The sequence below is a fragment of the Danio rerio genome, chromosome 24 (assembly GCF_052040795.2).
Source record: "Danio rerio strain M-AB ecotype USA chromosome 24, GRCz13ab, whole genome shotgun sequence".
Lineage (NCBI taxonomy): Eukaryota > Metazoa > Chordata > Actinopteri > Cypriniformes > Danionidae > Danio > Danio rerio.
The window spans coordinates 5636553-5655835 of NC_141044.1; the positions used below are offsets into that span (position 1 = coordinate 5636553).

At 35.5% G+C, this 19283-nt stretch overlaps 1 long non-coding RNA gene across 10 annotated transcripts in view; it reads right to left on the reverse strand.

Moving 5' to 3' along the window:
• The window catches only part of LOC137489281 (uncharacterized), a 602555-nt gene that overhangs the window by 468272 nt on the left and 115000 nt on the right, over positions 1–19283 (reverse strand). For all 10 annotated transcript variants that reach the window (XR_015524713.1, XR_015524716.1, XR_015524720.1 and 7 more), the window contains one exon: positions 10432–10512. This is a non-coding gene — a long non-coding RNA (uncharacterized LOC137489281). The remainder of the gene's footprint in view (positions 1–10431; positions 10513–19283) is intronic.

The following is a 19283-nucleotide window of genomic DNA, read 5'->3' on the forward strand; positions in this document are numbered from 1 at the left end:
GGGAAAAGTGTGAGTCATTGGATCTGACCCAAATGTCAACTTTCTCCACGAGTTCTGCCACGGTGAAACCTCAGGGCTCGAAAGATGAAAGAGGCTATGATTCTGGGTCAGCGAAAGTAACATTTTCCCCTCCTCTACCATCACTTGCTGCTTTGGGAATAATGCAAAAGAACAGTTTGACTAGCGTTAAAAAGTGTTTGAGGTCTTGCATAAAACACAAAGTGAAACCTGCCTACATAAAACCCCATGGTGGCCATGCTAAACACACTTACATTTTAGTAACAAACACCGACTTTTCCTGCGTTTCCAGGTCAAACATCTAAACATTTTAGCTCTATTCCCAAACTTTTTTCATTGTCTTTCACTCCTGATATCCAGCTATGAAATTACCTTTGTTGAGATCAAGTTAAGAAAGTGGTGGTGTGAGGCAGAGTATTGACTTATTATAAGCAGACCTCTACAACTCCTGATTGATTTCTATCCTCCAGCGGGACACGATAAGCAGCAATAATGAAGAAGCCAAATTATTTAGGAGAGCTTAAAAAAAGGGCTTTTTTATTTGTGCAGGTTGAAATTTCCCAAGTGTCACAATCAATATGACCCTTCTAAAGACAAGAGAGAAGAAAAGCACTTAATGATTGATTCAGTGTTGGACCTTGACTGTATAATACTTTAAAGTCTACTTTATACATTGTTGTAAGGAACTACAAAAACAATTCAAACTATAAGAAACATCACCTAACTCTCGGAGTGTAGGTTATTGGTGAATTTTTGTTCGATAGTTAGGTTAGGTTGGGTTTAGAACAGGGATTATAACATTACGCCCCATTCACACGGAGCGTCAAGCGTCAACGCTTTCCATTCATACTTTGAATGGGTGACGTCAAGTGTTGCCGAACTGCATTGTGGATCCGTCGGCGCGGCTTCAGAGGCGTTGCTCGTGGCAGAAGTTGGGACTAGCTTAACTTTTCAAGCGTCGACGGAAGCGTCAGCCAATCAGATCGCTGTATGCAAATATGGCAGCTAGACAGTGGCCTATTGCTGACTGAATTTTATTGGCTGACGCTGCGATGACGATCATGTTAGCCTCAACTTCAGAAACGCCTTCAGTCAAGCATTGACGCTGAAACCCCGTGTGAATGGGGCGTTAGGGTTAATAGAAGATGAATAATAGGCATGGCACTGTACTCACAAATGTGGCACACGCTCAACCCAAGCTCATTCTGAAAATGTAGCCGCAAGAAAATCAAACATGGAGAGTCTTAAAAGTTCTTTTGTACGCTAAACTACTTTCAACCCAAGCTCATTTTGAAAACGTAGACCCGCGGACGTTTCTGGAGACCGCGATTTCATGGCCGGAGGTACATATGGCTGCAAGGCTATGGGGCGGTGTGACGCAGCTTCTCCGTGCTTCGCCTGCTTGGCTGACGGCACACCTCCTCCATGTAGAGGGCTTTTCCACCCCAACCAGTTTGTCCGGTTAGCTCGTCGTGTTATATCGGCAGAGCGGAGGCCCGGAGGTGAAGGAGCCGGCTGCGTTCGACGACCAGATTCGAGCGGGGAAGAGCGGTTCCAGAAATCAGGTAAGACAAAAATCAGAATCCAAAAAATAAAGCGAGCGAGTTCATAACAGGACGAGAATGCGGTGAAATCCGAAAACGCGGTCAAAATCAGACGAGAGCTAGCGACAGGAAAGCCCTCCACACGGAGGTGAGCTGTCAGCCGGCGAGCGCGAAGAGAAGCGACGTCACACCGCCCCATAGCGTTCGTTTGAAAAATTGAAATGCCGCCATACATACCTCCGGCCACGTAAATCGCGGTCTCCAGAAACGTCCGCGGGTCTACGTTTTCAAAATGAGCTTCAGTTGAAAGTAGTTCAGCGTACAAAAGAACTTTTAAGACTTTATGTTTGATTTTCTTTTTTATACACAACAATATGCCATTGAGTTGTTGTATACGCACAATATCACATGAGTAGCAGTGCGTTATGGCTGTATATCAGCACTGCTGGGGCACTAAGGCACTTGGCCTGCAGCCTTAAGCCAACACAACTCCCACCAGCCCCGATATATATATACGTATATAGACATATATGTTTGTGTGTGTGTGGTTGTGAAGTGCATCACAATCCTTCATTAAAGTTGTCCTAAAACAACACCCTGTCTTCTCCGAGAACAAAATTTGATCAACTTTTAATTGACTTTAAATGAACTCGACTCCATACTGTATGCATTCATGCACATTTGATTACTGTGATTTTTATACAGGTACTTAAAAATACTTCAAGTTCCCAAGATGTTCTTTGTGTATTTTTGTACGTGCAAGGTTGCTTTTGCCAATGCTTTTGAAATCAACTTGACTGCACTGTTGAGAGGCATCTTGCGAAACAATTGCACCTGATTCTGCAAAGCTTTTTTTTAATAATTTAATAAGCACTTTCTTTGAATTTTTAAAAATAAATGGTCATAAATGGTCTAATCATTAATTGCTGGCACCTTCATACTTAAGTACATTGTATTTTTTTGTTGTTGTTGTTGTTTTTTTTGGGGGGGGCTGGGGTAGATGGGGCTTGGAACGTGTTAAAGAAAAGCACTTTAATTAGCAATGCAGTCCAAAAATGAAAAGGTATAATATATGCCTATTGACTGCCTCTTGGAGACTGGATTCAAAGGAAAGGAGTACTTCAGCAAACAGTTATTCAAACATAACTGAGTAAAGAAAGTACCAAACGATCCTCTTCTCCCATATAAGTTTTCTAAAGGAAAAAAGGGAGCTTATTAAAGGACATCTAAAGTTTCCAATTGTGACTTATCATCGGGGAGTTAGAATGTGAGGCTTGTTTTGTTCTTGAGCAAAATACATGATCAAGTCCACACTCCTTGGCCCTTGTAAATCAATATTTAATTCTGCAGCCGTCGTGCTGCTCAGGGATCTAAAGGTACAGCCGTATGCCCGGGACTCAACGTGATGTATGTGATGTTTTGACTTGCACATTAAATTTCCGCCTCCCTCCCCTTAGTTCTTGTTTAGTGTCTCCCTTTTAGAGGAAGATCAATTACAGCTTTTTTTTTTTTTCAGGTCAATCAAGTCTGCACGCACTTTTCTGCTCCTGTTCTATTTTTCAGCTGATTCATGCAGCCACCAGGGGAGCTAAAGCCAATGCAGTTGTTTACTTTGGATGTCCATAAGGGTATACAGTCAGAATGACGTGAATTTAATCACACTTCTTGTAAGCAGCCTGATTTTTATAACCACATGCGTTTTTGAAGTCGGCTTGCATATGTCGCTTGAATTTTTAAACAGATTAGTTTGTCCCCAAAGGTACAAACCCTGCAACCCATTGTTTCACAGTCAAAACAGAAACAATTAAAGCAGATGCAGGTTTGGCGATCACACGAGTGAGTAAAATACATACAGTATGTAACAATATTTCAAAATAATACTAACACACATTTTAAGTCTGATAATTTTGGGTGTACTGGAGAAGTTGATTAAAGATGGGCTAAAGCGTTAACGTTAGGAATATGTTTTATTTTATTTTATCTCTAAAAAGATATATTGTGTGGATATACTAAACACATGCAAACATTAAAGCTGAAAATGCATGGTCTGATATTTGCAGATGACCTTTATGCATATGATACACACATACAAAGTATGAGAGAACGGCTTTTAAAGGTGCCATAGAATGAAAACATGGTTATGCCTAGTTCAGTACATGGAAACGACATAAGTTACTTTAACAAAATAATAGATTACAAATTATTGACTACTACTCCACAATTGTAATCTGATTACATTACTAGTTACTTAATGTAAAAAAGTAATCAGATTACTAGTTACTTTACTTTGAAGTTACATTTAAAACATATAAAATGTACCTATAAAAATATTAAATAAACTGCAGCTCCTTCAGTCATTTAATATTCACTGAAAAACATTACAATGGGTTGATCACAGCAGCTTGAAATATTAAAAAGACTCAAAGAGTTCGTCCAAACTTTAAAATTTTCTCATCAATCCCTTGTTTCACAATTATAAACATGTTAATCTTTTTTTTTTCAACACAAAAGAAGAAGCATTGACATCCATAGTACGCATGTGCTGAAAATAATGAACTTGCGCGAGTAGAAGACGTGATATAACACGCCCTCTAAGCAGATTCAAATTTTCCTCACATAAAGTAGATACCATCACTCCTGATCCTGCACAAAAATCCAATTTAGCCCGTTTCCACTGAGTGGTACGGTATGGTAGGGTTCGGTACGCTTTTGTAGCCGTTTCCACTGTCAAAAGGTACCAAAAAGTGACCATACCACTTTTTGGGTACCCTTTGCAAAGGGTACCTACTGTAGCACAACAAAAGGGTACCAAAAGCTAGACATGCAGCTGGACGCTATTGGTGTACAACGATACGTCACTAGCGCACAAGCAGGTGAATAAAAACAAATTCAATCCAATTCAATTCACCCTTTTACATTGTAGATTGTGTCAAAACAGCTTCACATAGAAGATCATAGTAAATTGGAACAGTGTAGTTCAGTATTTAGTGTTTACGTTTAGTTCAGCTCACTTCAGTGTGGTTTAATAATCACTACAGAGGGCCTAAACACTGAAGAGCAAATCCATCGATGTGTAGCTTTACCGATCCCAAACCATGCAAGCTAGTAACGACAGCGGAGAGGGGAAAAAAAAACTTCATCAATTGGCGAAAGTGAAGAAAAAAAAGTGTTTCTCTCGACTTTTGCCTGTTTATTATAATTGTATTATGTGTATGTGCGATTAGGTAAATCATGTTTATTAAATACTACAATATTCCATCCATAAAAAAGGAGTAAGGAAATAATGTCTGTTTTGATTTGCTTTCATTATTCCCTTTTAAGCATATGATCTACAGATTTGACCTTTGCCCTCTCTGCACTCCTGTGACCTCTTTTTTCTAGGCCTTCACTTTGTTCTCTGCTTGATCTTTCACAAACGCTCATGATCCTCGGTGAACACAAACAGTGATAATAGGGAGGGGAAATAACAACTTTTCTATAATTAAACATCAAGGCTGTGGAAAAGTGGCATGTTAATCCGTGTGACCCGGCTGTTCTGCTGCTCCGAAACCATTTACACTTTCATTAAAGAGATTAGTCAGGCAGAACCGATTTATTTATAGTGCAAACAAACACAGGGGGTAAAACGTGTGGCCGCTATGGTCGTCTCTTCCTGACCTGCTATTAATTAGAGACCTGAAAGAGGACAAAAACAACCTACTCTATATAAGGAAAAGTTATGAAAACATATTAAAAATGGTCATATCTAATTTAAAATAACATCTTCAGACCTGATTTATGTTAAGTTTCAGAAAAAAAATGAGAAAGAATATGTTCCCAAGTTCTTGAGGCTTCCATAAATGATACCAACTACAAATAATAAACATGTTCACTAATCTTTCATTTATTTTAGTTTGCTGTAACATTGTATGGAAGCCCGTTTACACCTCTAAATAATAATAGAAAATTGTTATTGCATCTTCTTATCTCAGACTTCAGAGATATTAAGTGCAAATCTGACTTAAAAAGTTAGAATGCAAATATATAAAGTCACAATTCCTAATGTTTAAGACATATATCTGAGATTCTGAGATAAAGGTGCAATTCCGAGGTATAAAGTCAGAAATCTAAGATATAAAGGTGCAATACTGAGTTATAAAGTCAGAATCTGACATTTAAAGTCGCAATTCCAAGTTTGAATGTCAGAAATCTGAGATATAAAGGTCCAATTATGAATTATAAAGTCAGATATCTGAGACATTGTCACAGTTCTGAGCTATAAAGTCAAAATTCTGAGATATAAAGTCAAAATTCTGAGATATAAAGTCACAACGCCGTTATAAAGTCAGAATTATGAGATCTAAAGTCACAAAATGGAGTTTTAAAGACAGAAATTTGAGATTTGAGAATTTGAGAATTTCAAGTTATAATGTCAAAAATCTGAGATATAAAATCACAATGCCGAGTTATAAAGTCAACACTGAGATATAAAGTCTCAATTCCGAGTTATATCGTCAGAAATCGGATATATAAAGTAGCAGTTCTCAGTTAGAATATAAGTCAGAAATCAGAGATATAGTAGCAATTCTGAGTTAAAAAGTCAGAATCTGAGATACAAAGTCGCAATTCTGAGTTATAAAGTCAGAAATCTGAGTTATAAAGTCGCAATTCCAGCCTGATATCACAAGGAAATGTAAATATTTTCTTATTTTGTCAATTTAGTGGCAAATTTGTTCAGTCATACAAAAATGTAAGATTTTTAAAAGGTGGCGTGGCACTAAACCCCACTCTAAAGTCAATGTTGCCAATTCTGATTTATAAAGTCAGAAATCTGACATATAAAGACAAAATTTTTCTCAGAATTTTAACTTTAAAACTCAAAATTGGGAGATTGTATCATAATTCTAAGATAAAACATCACAATAATATATATATATATATTTGTTTAATCAGTGGCAGAAATTGGCTTCCATAGACATCAGCTCAAAACAGCTGCACTTCAAAAACAATATAACAACACAAAATCAGAACAAAATAATGTTGACCTTGAAGTTAAACTCACAATTGGGAGAAACTGTCAGAACTGTGCAATGTTAACTTACTATTGCAGGTTTATAACTGTAAGATATAAATTTCCATTTCTGAGATGAAAATTCTAAATTATGATGTACAAACTTTTTGGAAACAGAAGAAAACTACATCAAAACAAAAGTGAATGACCGTGAAACTTTCTTGAACATCAAAAAAATAAAATAAATAAATAAATAAATAATAAATACAAAAATTCATGCTGTCAACAGTGCACGAATCTTGGGAGAGTCTGGGCCACGAACTGTATGATTCATTTATAGTGTCCTTCAAGCTGCAGGAAAGGAGGGATGCATTTTGAGGCTGTGTTTGAAGGAGCTTTTTGAAAAAGAAAAGGCCTTTGAAATGGTGACACAATCAGGGATCGAATGCAATTTTTGAGGGTTGCAGCCTCTGAGTTTGGACATAGCTACAGGTATGCACATTTAAAATGCAAAGAGTAATATAAGAGGCAAGTGGAATTACAGTATATAAAGATAAGAGCTCTTTGCACAATTGAAACAACCCCCAAATTTCAGTCTCTGTCCACATTAAAAAAAAAAAAAGAATACTTTTAAAATAAATGAATAAAATATTGTTTTAAAGAACATCTATTACATTTAAATTAAGCTAAATTATTGCAATTATAATGCATATTTGTCAGTTGGACTGAATCGTTTCTATTGATGGAATGAGAAATGTATCCAAAATCCTGTTCTCTCATTATTTGTATTTGTTACCTCTTGATTTTCTCACTGTTCAATACCCTTGCAATACCCTTGTGTTTTCAGACCTCTGCCAGTTTGTTGTCATTCTTGCCTTTGTACAGTCAAAGGAACTGTTGTTAATAATGCATGATTTTGAAGACTGTACAGTGATATTCCTGCTGGAAGATGCTGTTGAGGGTATTCGTAGTCTTCAAATACTAATTTGTCAGTACTTGTGACGCGCCAACATGCCTGGAGCAATTAAATGCACCATCTCAATAATTTGTACAGTTATGATTATTCTGGATGTATTCAGTACAGGCTCAAGTAAAATTTGTATTTCATTCTATAAAGGTATCATAACAGAATTTCAGTTTTTCAGGAAATGACTACCATTCAGAATAACAAATGTTGTCATTTGTTTTGTTTGTAAATCAGGGTTAGTACACCATCATCATTAATACTGATTCTTCTGAATTTAAAACATTTATATTTTGTTGGATATTTAGGCACTGCTGGGAGGCGTGCACTGGCTTGAGTCCACAAGCTGAGTGCCTTATTGTGACAATATGCAGCCATATCTCACCGCTACTCATGTGATATTGCGTTTATACAACAGTTTGATGGCATAATCATGTATATAAAGAAAATCAAACACGAAGCGTCTCAAAAACCCTTTTGTAAGAGGAACTACTTTCTTCCACCGTTCATTCACATCTGCAGCTGACCAACAGAACAGCAGAAACCGTTGCTACTTCAAAAACGTCACTTTAGAGCTAGTTTTTGAATGAATGATTCAAATATATATATATATATATATATATATATATATATATATATATATATATATATATATATATATATATATATAAAGGTTGGCTATATTCGCAAACTACTGCCACACAACTGCATTTGAACCCCTTTTAAAAATGTTTTTGCATAATAGGTTTAAGAGAATTTTGTAGTAGAGATATATATTGAAATAGTAGGACAAACATAAAAAAGGGAATGGAACAGAATCAACACTATTGATTTGTTTTATTTTATCTTATTTTTTTTCTAAGCAATAAATGTTCTTAGCTATTTCTTATGTACACGCGTGTGGCATTTGTGGGCAATTTCTTCTGAAAAAGATATGGATTAGATCTAAGCATGAATGATCGTGAGAATTAGCAACAGAAAGTGGATACTTCATTATCAACAGCAACACATGCGTCCCTCAGGTGAGCTTGTGGGAAACTGTGGCCATCTGCCTCAGGTGCAGAAGTAGTCTGAAGTGAATAATTGTGAAATGAATTGGGAACGCAAGAGCGTGTAAATTGGTTTTAGGCTGTCGGCTTCCTCTCTCACTCACTGCAGGTCCGGGGTGACTTGTCTCTTGGACCTCGTCCACTATCTCATTTCTTACTTGTCAGGTGTTGAGCTTGAAGCTGAATGGTGTTTGTGTGTGCATGTGATGAAATATTCTGTGCAAGACTGAGCGTGTGCTTAGTTTATTCAAGCCTGACTGGATTACATGGTCAAAAGGGTCCATAAATAATGAGAATCGATTTGTTTCGAATCTTAGGGGCTCTGGCTTACAAGAGAAACTCCCTCATTGGACTGTTCCCTCAGCCAATCGGCACTCAAAGTTTTCTGTTCTAGCAAGATAATTAAATAAGTTTTAGTCATTGGGGAAATGTTTGGATGTAAAGAGCGGAAAGGGGGATTTCATACAATTCCACGGTGTATTATTTTCTTAAGGCATATGATAAACATATTGAGTAGAGAGAATTATAAGACAGTAAGAAACGTATATGTACATTGTTAAAAAAACAATTCTTGCTGACTTTTTTTAACATTTCTATTCAAATCATTAAATTTTTCGAGTCATGTCAACTTAGTACCTTGGCTCTAGGGGTCAAACAACAAACAACAAGGTCAAAAATCTTGGTGTGATTCTGGAGTCAGATCTGAGTTTCAGTAATCATGTCGAAGCAGTAAGTAAATCAGCATACTATCATCTCAAAAACATTGCGAGAATTAGATGCTTTGTGCCCAGTGAGGACTTGTCCATGCTTTTATCAGCAGCAGGGTGGATTACTGTAATGGACTTCTCTTTGGCCTTCCCATAATAACAGTTGGACAGTTGCAGCTCATCCAGAGCGCTGCTGCCAGAAATCTGACCAGAACCAGAAAACCCAAACATATCACAACTGTCCTCAGGTCTTTACACTGGCTCCCAGTTACACTCAGAATAGATTTTCAAGTATTACAAATTGTCTATAAATCACTAAATGGCATTGGACCTCAATGCATTGCAGATATGCTCACTGAATACAAATCCAATAGCTCCATCAGCTCTTTAGGAAAAAAAAAATCTAGAAATACCAAGGATTCAGTCAAAGAAGGGTGAATCTGCCTTCAGCTTCTACACCCCCCGTTGCTGGAATCAGCTTCAAGAAATGATCCAACATTAGGCAAGTTCAAATCAGACTTAAAACACATCTGTTTCACTGTGCCTTTACTGAATTAGCACTGTGCACCGTACATTCCACAGATCGCACTGTTATGTGTGTTTTTTTTTTTCGTTTTCATTCTTTTAAAAGCTGTTAACGCATTGTAATCTGTTTTAATAATTTTGGTTTCTTTGGTGTTTTTATTTTCTTATATTTGTTTCTTTTATTCATGTTCATGTGAAGTACTTTGAATCACCATTGTGTATGAAATGTGCTATATAAATACACTTGCAAACTTGCAAAACTGACTCAAAATATTATGTTAAGCTTTGTAGAACTTTAAAAAATTGGTTGAAACCTGATTAAGTTAATACAAATAAGCTAAAGCAACATAAAATATTTGCTGTCTTGACATTTTGTCAATGGACTTTTACAGTGTATCTTGCACAAAAAAGGCAACTTGTAAATACTGTATGTGCCAAAATTTTTGTGAAAAAACAAGCAAACAAACAAACAAAGATTAAAAAAAAAAAAGTTTCTTACAGGGCAGTATGACGTCAACAGCTTTTGTTACTTTTTACACACCAACAAAAAAAGGACAAATAAATAAATTACCACAAAAAAACAAAAAAAAACTTAACAGTTTCTATGATTTAAAATCAAATATGTTTGACTTACCCATCGATATTGCTTGGTTGCACACTTTGTAGGATGTTGTACTTGTAGAGTGCTCCGGTTTGAGTCTGGTGGTGCGTGGTTCTACAAAAGAGATAAAAATAAGTAAAACTTAGTTGCTGTGGTACACTTTTCTCTTGAAAACACTATTGGTAGGGTTAGAGGAGGGTTTATGTTAGTGTTTCGCTGGTCTAGGTGATCTGTGTTACAAACTTTATCTTGTGAAGTTTCACAAACTAATTTCGAGAGGAGCACGTGATATGATTGATCGCAGCTGTAATCAATAGTAAGCCAATCGGATTATTAACTCTCTATAAATATCCCCCATCTTCGTTTTTTGAAGAATCCCCCATCCTCCTTTCCTTCTTTACCAAGGGGGAGCTCCCGAGAACTTCCTGATTTCGTACCCCCTCACATACTCTATGACCAGACGGGAGCCCTGGGCTCAATTATCTCCGAGCTCAGGGTTCTCTTCTGGGACAGCATTCCAAACCTGCCATTATTATCAAGCAATCTCTAAGTGTAAACTCTTGAAATTGTGAATTTGTAAAAGAAGGACCCTACAGTAGGTAACATATTACAACTATGGGTAAATGTAGAAAGCACCCTCTAGTGGATTTGTCATCTGAAACATGCAAAGTAACTACCCGGAACAGCATATTTTGTTTGCCTATGCTTGGCAAATTTTAATCGCGATTAATCACATACGTTTTTTTTACATCATATATGTGTGCATATGTGATACACAGACAAACATAAAAACAACATTATACAAAACAACATAGATATAAAAAAAAAATGTATAATGTATTATATATATATATATATATATATATATATATATATATATATATATATACACACACACACACACATACAAATTTTCTCAAATATATGCATGCATGTGAGCATTTATATACAGTATACATAATAAATATCGCAGTACACACATTTTAAGTCAAGACTTTTATTTTGATGGCAGTTAGTTGCTATTTATTTTGCCCAAACTAATTATTTCATTTAATTTCACTTCATTTTAAGAGTATGACCCGTACTTGTTAAGAATCTCTACATATCTTGTTCTGATGAAGGTCTGAGACTTCTGTGCGTGTCTTGTGCAGCCGCTGCCGAGCAGCCATGCTGGTGTTGCTGCCGTTTATTTAATTCATTGTTGATCTATGCTTTCTTTGCGGTTTATTTATGTTTTGTGTATGCTTGTTTGTTTAAGTAATTTCGATTGAGAAATATTGTTTAATAATTATCTATATTTTTGTTGCCACCTTATTTTGATAGGACACTTATTTTCTGGTCTCTAAATAAATAGATAATTGTACTTCTGAGTTCCGTGTCATTTTATGTTGCTAACCATTTCCCTAGACGAGCCTTAAAAACTAGACTTCGTAACACCAATCAATCAATCAACTACTTTTTTTTAATTTAAAATAGAATAAATGAATAAATAACTTAATTAATTAATCACAATAAGGGATTTTAAATGCATTTCACCACATTTCAAGTTTTAATAACAGGGTTGCAAAAAACACAATTAACATTACAGTAAAGGCAAATCTTCCTGATGTTAACAATATTTTTTTTCTAAAGTTTAAGCAATCTCTTCCATGACCATTTAAAAAAGATGAAAAAAGAGAAATAATGAAATAATTCCAGGGCCTATTTCACCTTATTTGTGGAAAATGCACACTTTATTTTGTTGGCAATAATGAGATCAATGGATGAAACTCGTAAGGTCATTGCATGATGGAGTAAAGTGCTCTCAGCGAGTGACTCACAGCAGTAAACCACCCACACAACCTGTTCCTTTTGTCTTGATGATATTTGCTTTATGTATTTATTTTTCCATGATCGTTTTCAGTAGGCCTGAGGTTGCCAGGTTCAATCAATGAGGATTGCGAAAAGAGTTAGACAAGAACACACAGACACACAACAAAGACAAGACCCCGTCTGTCTTTCCTGACCTTGTTGTTAATCAACAGCAATACCAGCAGTTCAGAAGATATGAGTGCATCAGCTATTGTTAGAAAGCGTCACAAATCAGAATCAGAAGAAAAAGGTCTTGTGCAAAGTCATATTCAAAGTATTCTACAGTATTCTATAAGAAAAGAGTGTGGTTATTATAGGAACATATGGCTGGCGGCTTTATTCAAAAGTCTGAAATGTGTTTTACCACTAAAGCTGTAAAGATGTTGAAGAAAATACTTGGTATTATGAAGGGGAATGGAATGTTTGGAAATTTACTAAGAAAGATCTCCTGATAAAAGGAGGAAAGAACATTTCAATGTTGTGTAGAACAACTCTAGACAAGCATGGTCTCCATGTGTGGTATTTAACAGCCTGATCTCACGAGGAAACGTATTTTACGTTTTGTGAGGTTAGTTGCTAAATCGTACGAGTTCAGTCCTATGTAAATGTATTTTAAAAAGGAGGCGTGGCACACAACCCCACCCCTAACCCCAACCGTCATTAGGTGATGAGCAAACCAAACTAAATTGTACGAATTAGATCGTACAAATTCATACAAATTAGCTACTAAATCATGAATTGTCATGAGATTGCGTTGGTTTAACCGCAAAGAACAATAAAACCAGAGTAAAAATGCTACAAATGAACGCTTAAGTACTGTTGGGGATGTTTTCATCCACTCTGGGGTGATTTTGAGTCTTAATTTGGCCACAACTTTTTCTGTGTTTCAGCTAGCAGAATGATTTTTGGTGACTTCTTATTTCGACACACATTTTGAGAAAACACAGACACTACATTGCTGAACGCACTATTATTTGGAAATATGGTTTGTTTTTATAAACTTATTTCTTTGTACACTAGTATACATTTTGAAAACACCCTGTTCATTATTAGTCAAAGTACTTGTGTAGTTGTAGTGTAAGTCAGCAATGTCTACTCAAACATTTTGGAGAATTCCTGTTTACAGAGATACAAAGAAATGGTTTATTTCCTTAATGTGTTTACTTAATAAACCTTAAACATTTGAAATTTACAATTGCAAAATTTCAGAACAATAAACTTAATTTTTTTTATAATGTATTAACATTTTTTTTTTCCATGACATGAATAAAGAAGTTTTTTTTTTTTTTTCAGAGCTTAACGTTGCTGGAAATTTTAAATAGATTTGTTTAACAAATTGTATGTAGCATTTTGTTATCAGTGGAGCATGTAATAAAATGATATTTGGCAGCAATGCATTGTGCGTGTATTTCATTATAAATGATTTATATTACATTTTATGAATGAGTGAAGTTAATGAAGTTTCATTAATAAACATGTGTAAATGTTGGTTTATTTGCTTAAATTATAAAAGCACATTCCACTAATAATAATAAAATCCTCAACTAACACTCAAGTATAGTTTTTGCTAAAAAAAAAATCAAGCTTACTATCACTACTTAAAAAAAAGGGTCCCACTTTATATTGTGTTCATAACTAATATGTACTTAAACAGTTATTAATAGTTTTGTTACAATGTACTTACTGTGTAAATACATGTATTTATTGTGTACTTATGCTTGATTAAATACCTGTATGTAATTACATCTGTAATTAACTTCTGTAATTACATTTGTAAATACACTGCAGACCATTCCCTACACCTTAAGCCACCCTTAAACCTACCCATGCCACCAAACCTGTCCATAACCCAACCCCTATCCCAACTCAAGAGCACCACAAGTGTTCTCAAATACTTTATAAACACAGTAAGTACATTGTATTCTTTTTTTTTTAATGTAAGTACATAGTAGTTAAGGACACTTATTATAAAGTGGGACCAAAAAGAATATGTGCAATGGTGTTACCACTATTTTTTAAGTAAATAGCACATAATATTTTTTTACAGTGCACTCTGGGGTGATTTTAATTCTTAATTTGGCAACAACTTTTTCTGTGTTTCATCTAGAAGAATGATTTTTGGTGACACCTCTTATTTTGACACACATTTTGAAAAAAGGCTTTGAATTTGTAAAGAACTCAGCGATACTTTCTGTTCAAATTTACTTACAGGTGGTTCTTTAAGAGGTTTTTACAAACGTATCATATCACCCTGAAATACTCTTTTATACTGAAATATATATTTTTATTTATTTTATTTTATTTAATTTTTAATTTTTTGCTTTATTCTTTAATTTTAATTATTTATCTGCATTTTATTTATTTTTTATCTAAAACTTTACAAGCACCCCACTACTGAATTCCTGGAGTTCAGCAATCTCAACTACACCGACTGTCAAAACTCTCTCAACATAGAAATAATTTATTTCTATATAACTTTCAAACTGGAACTACTGAGATATAAGACATTCTGACAGATTCCAGGCTGTTAATGCTCCCCTCACCCTTCCCAACACAACGCCTTTTCCCAGGATGTACAGAAGCAATGTATTTATTATGTACAAGAGTCATGTATTTTGGACGAACGCACAATATCACAGGAATCAAAAGTAGCTACCCTTACAGGTTCTTACACAAAGATGATGTATTGTAACACTGTTCCAGTAAATTGGCTAGTCTAACTATCCTGCCGGAAGCTTAAACTAGCTGCTGCTGCTACTGATGCAGAGTCAGGGTGTCACACAAGGATATTTCACACCATTAAAAGTGCACAACTGTGGATTCAAAAGTAAAAAGTGGAGGCACATTATGACAAGTTTACTATGTACTGTAGCATACAGAGCAGAAGGTTTCAGTTGATCAGGTATTGCGCATTGACAAACTAAACCTTTTGTGCTACCGTTTTGATAAGTTACTACAAGAACTACATGCATTACTATATTATATATAGGCCCAATGTTTTTAAGTTGGTCAGACTTCATTTTGATGGTCCGTTTGTTGAATTTAAGTTAGATTGCAACTAATTCTCATTAGATTTTAAGTAGACTGTTAGGTTGGGGTTAAAAACAATGAAATACCCCCGAAGAAAAATCTCAAGTGGACATTACATTCTGACCTTTGCAAAACTAATGGTCCAAGACTTAATATGTTCTGTTAGACAAAAAAAAGAGAACAATGAAGGTCCCTTAATTAGTAGTCTCGGCTACAGGTGCCACTGCTAATTCCAAGAATGCCAGGAGAGAGATTGAGTGTGTTGATGTACGCTGATCTGTTTGCCTTTACTGCCAGATGAGAGGATGGATTGCACACTTGGAGTTGTTATGTGGTTAATGGACAGCTATCAATCACTCGCCGCTGCCTCGTCTTACGCTGAGTGGCAGCTGGAATGTGTTTCCGCTCGCTGGACCTTGAAGTGCACAGGAGTTATATACTTCACCTTCAAAAACGACTGGATGTGACCACAATCCAAATGCTCACTCGAATGATTGTCTCGCTAAAGCAAGGTGTAGAGTATGGGGAGTTTTCTGTCCTTTATGATTGTTGCTTGTCAGATTGTGTGATATGACCTAGGGAGATCATATCCCGGCACAAAGATATAAAAACATAAAGAACAATAGAAATCTAGTGGTTTTATTAGAGGCACTGCAAAGTGTAAAATATTAAAAGGGGACCTATTATGCTTAAATCACTTTTATAAGGGGTTTTAACAGTTGTGCGGCAATAGTGCAGAGATGTATAGTAACGAAGTAGAACTACTTCACTACTGTACTTAAGTACTTAAAGGCTTTGTACTCTATTGGAGTATTGTTTCTCTCCTGCTTCCACTTTGACTTCAGTACATATTTTCCATGAGTTTAATACTTTTACTCCGATGGATTCTTATGTGCTGCATAGTTACTTGTTACTAGGGATGTCAAAATTATTGGTTCAGTAATAGATCATAACTGGTTATTACGTACTGACGTCACGTCATTTATAATCGCCTCATGGCTGTTAAAGCGATACTTGTGGATCCAGACATGAGCGTGCCTGTGGTGCAAGTTTTCTCCACTGTGTATATTACGGATTACCTGTGATAACCGCGTATTATGCACATATAGACTGTAATCACGACTGTTCTTCCCGCCATCGGTGAACAGCGCTTTCATTTCTAATTCCGATCGCAGCCCTTTCTGTTGAGCAGGTGAGGACAATAACCAGTCATAGGGGTGTAAGACATCGCCTGTCAGCACACAAAAAGCAAGCAGGATAACATTTACATTAGTTCTAGTTGTAGTTATAGTTCTAATGGTAGGGCGTTCCAGAAGCGAGGACCTGCTATAGCAAAAGGACGTTTGCCCCTACTTTTAAGGTTAAATAATAATAAATCATATGGAAAACTGCTAATTTACAGATATTTTTACAATGTACAACATTTATATATTCATTCATTCAGTGCGTTTATTTATTTATGTATTCATTCAATTAAAGAAACATGCTTCTACAAAAAAAAATGCCATAATTATTGACATAATTATAATACAATTCTACAGCTGAAGTCAGAATTAAGAAATTCAGAATTTTTCTTTTTTTAAATATTTCCCAAATTATGTTTAACAAAGCAAGGAAATGTTCACAGTATGTCTGATTTTTTTTTCTTCTGGAGAAAGTCTTATTTGTTTTATTTTAGCTAACAAAAAGTAGTTATTATTTTTTTAAACACCATTTTAAGGTGTTAAAATAAGCTATATATTTTTTTCAAAAGTCTCCAGAACAAACCATCACAATTCAATAACTTGCCTAATTACCCTAACCTGCCTAGTTAACCTAATTAACATAGTTAAGCCTTTACATGTCACTTTAAGCTGTATAGAAGAGTCTTGAAAAATATGTAGTCAAATATTATTTACTGTCATCAAGGCAAAGATAAAATAAATCAGTTATTAGAAATGAGTTATTAAAACTATTATGTTTAGAAATGTGTTGAAAAAAAAAATCTCTTTGTTAAACAGAAATTGGGGAACAAATAAACAGGGGGGTTAATAATTCCGACTTCAACTGTATGCCAAATATGTGAAAAAGTAATGTCTTTTTCCCAGAAAAAAATTATCAGTGATCTAGGCAAATCTGACTTCACTTATTTCGTCAATCTGACTTTCAAAAAATAATATTTGTAAAGACTGCATAACAGTTTTGAAATTGGAGATGAAAAAGTCAAAACTGTAAAATAATAACTCAACATTTTTTGGGGGGTGGCTGTTTGGCAGTTGAATTGCACTGATCATAGTGTGTTTTGTCTTCTAAATTACCGGCTGTCAAGAACATGAGACCATTAAAACTCAATTTTGTGCATTAAACAATTGTAATGCAGTTGATCTCCAACATGAACCTGGAGGAAAGCCAGAAAACAGAGAGATGTTTGTGAAATCTCAGGGCTAACAGGCCATGGCAGTGTGCTGGACTGCCGACCTTTGTTATGTTAATACATGTTGTGAAGCAAAAAGTCATACAAAATACATGAGATATATTGATTTCTTTCAAGCCTCTTTTTTTAGTATCCGTCTGAAAACTTCAAGAAGACCAAACTGCAAAGAGTCAAGTGTAGAAGAGATGACAGCTTGAAATTCAGACCTCTTTTTTTTCAGAATTCTGAGTTTAAGCTCTATTCTGAATTACAGGTCATAACTGACCAGTACACCATTTTAACAGCAGAAAAATAAAATAAATAAATAAATAAATAAATAAATAAATAAATAAATAAATAAATAAATAAATAAATAAATAAATAAATAAATAAATAGTATTTTCTTTTTTTTTATCTTGAAATTTGGGGACTTTTTCTAATATGACCCTAAGATATATACATATATTCATATTTTCATGGAGGCTGTACACATTTAGGGTCCTTCACCAACCGGATTTCACTAAGTAAAACATCTAGGTTAATCCTGGAAAAACATTTCAATCAGCCAATCAGAATTAAGTGATATGTTTACCATTTATGTTAAGTTTAGGCTTACGGTTTTATGCACTTCTACATGATTGTTATCCAACTATTATTCCCCTCTGATTTTGGGAATAATTTACATTTATGGTTGGGTTTAGGGGTAGGAATAGATATAAGTTACATTTACAAACAAAAATTATGCTCCAGGATCAACATAGATGTTAATCCAGGATCCAATTGTACTTGGCAAAATCCTGACGTGCGGTTGTCCGTTGGGTAAATGTGGACCTACCAGCTATTTTTTTACACGGCACACACATCCTAACACTCCCCCCTTACAAATAATCTGCTGCTTTAACTTTTATTAATTCTGTCTCGCTAAAAATGTACATGCATGCAGGTACTTTTATCATTAGAGAATGTAGACTTTACTTCAGTCAGAAAGGAGTATTGTCCACTAATTAAACATTGAGGAAAAACTCCACAAAAGCCAAGACTAGTGGTCACCAACCTTGTTTCTGGAGGGCCTGTGTCCTGCAGATTTTAGCTCCAACCCTAATCAAACACACCTGAACAAGGTAATCAAGGTGTTACTAGGTATATTTGAAACACCCAGGCAGGTTTGTTGAAGCAAGTTAGAGCTAAACCCTGCAGGGACACCGGCCCTCCAGGACCAAGATTGATGACCCCTGGCCTAGACATTCACAAAGTTGGTGATGAAGACGAGGTATTGACACTAAATTTAACTGCTTTATTTTAAAAACAACAACGAACATGCAGTGTTATCCAGCCTCCGGCACCTAGACTACAGCTCTGCACAAGACGTTTGGCCACAGAGGAGAAATGGCCATCCCCAACTGAACCTGGTTTCTCTCAAGGTTTTTTTTTTCCCTTTACTTTCGTCAATTGTTTCTCGCCACTTGTTGCTTGGTTTAGGACTTGTGGAGCTGCACATTAATAGATATGCACTTCAGTGTTTGGACTTTCTGCAAGTTAGACCACACCGAACTGAACTTCACCGTGTGAACTTCAACTCTGAAAACTGAACTGACACGGTTTCAATTTACTA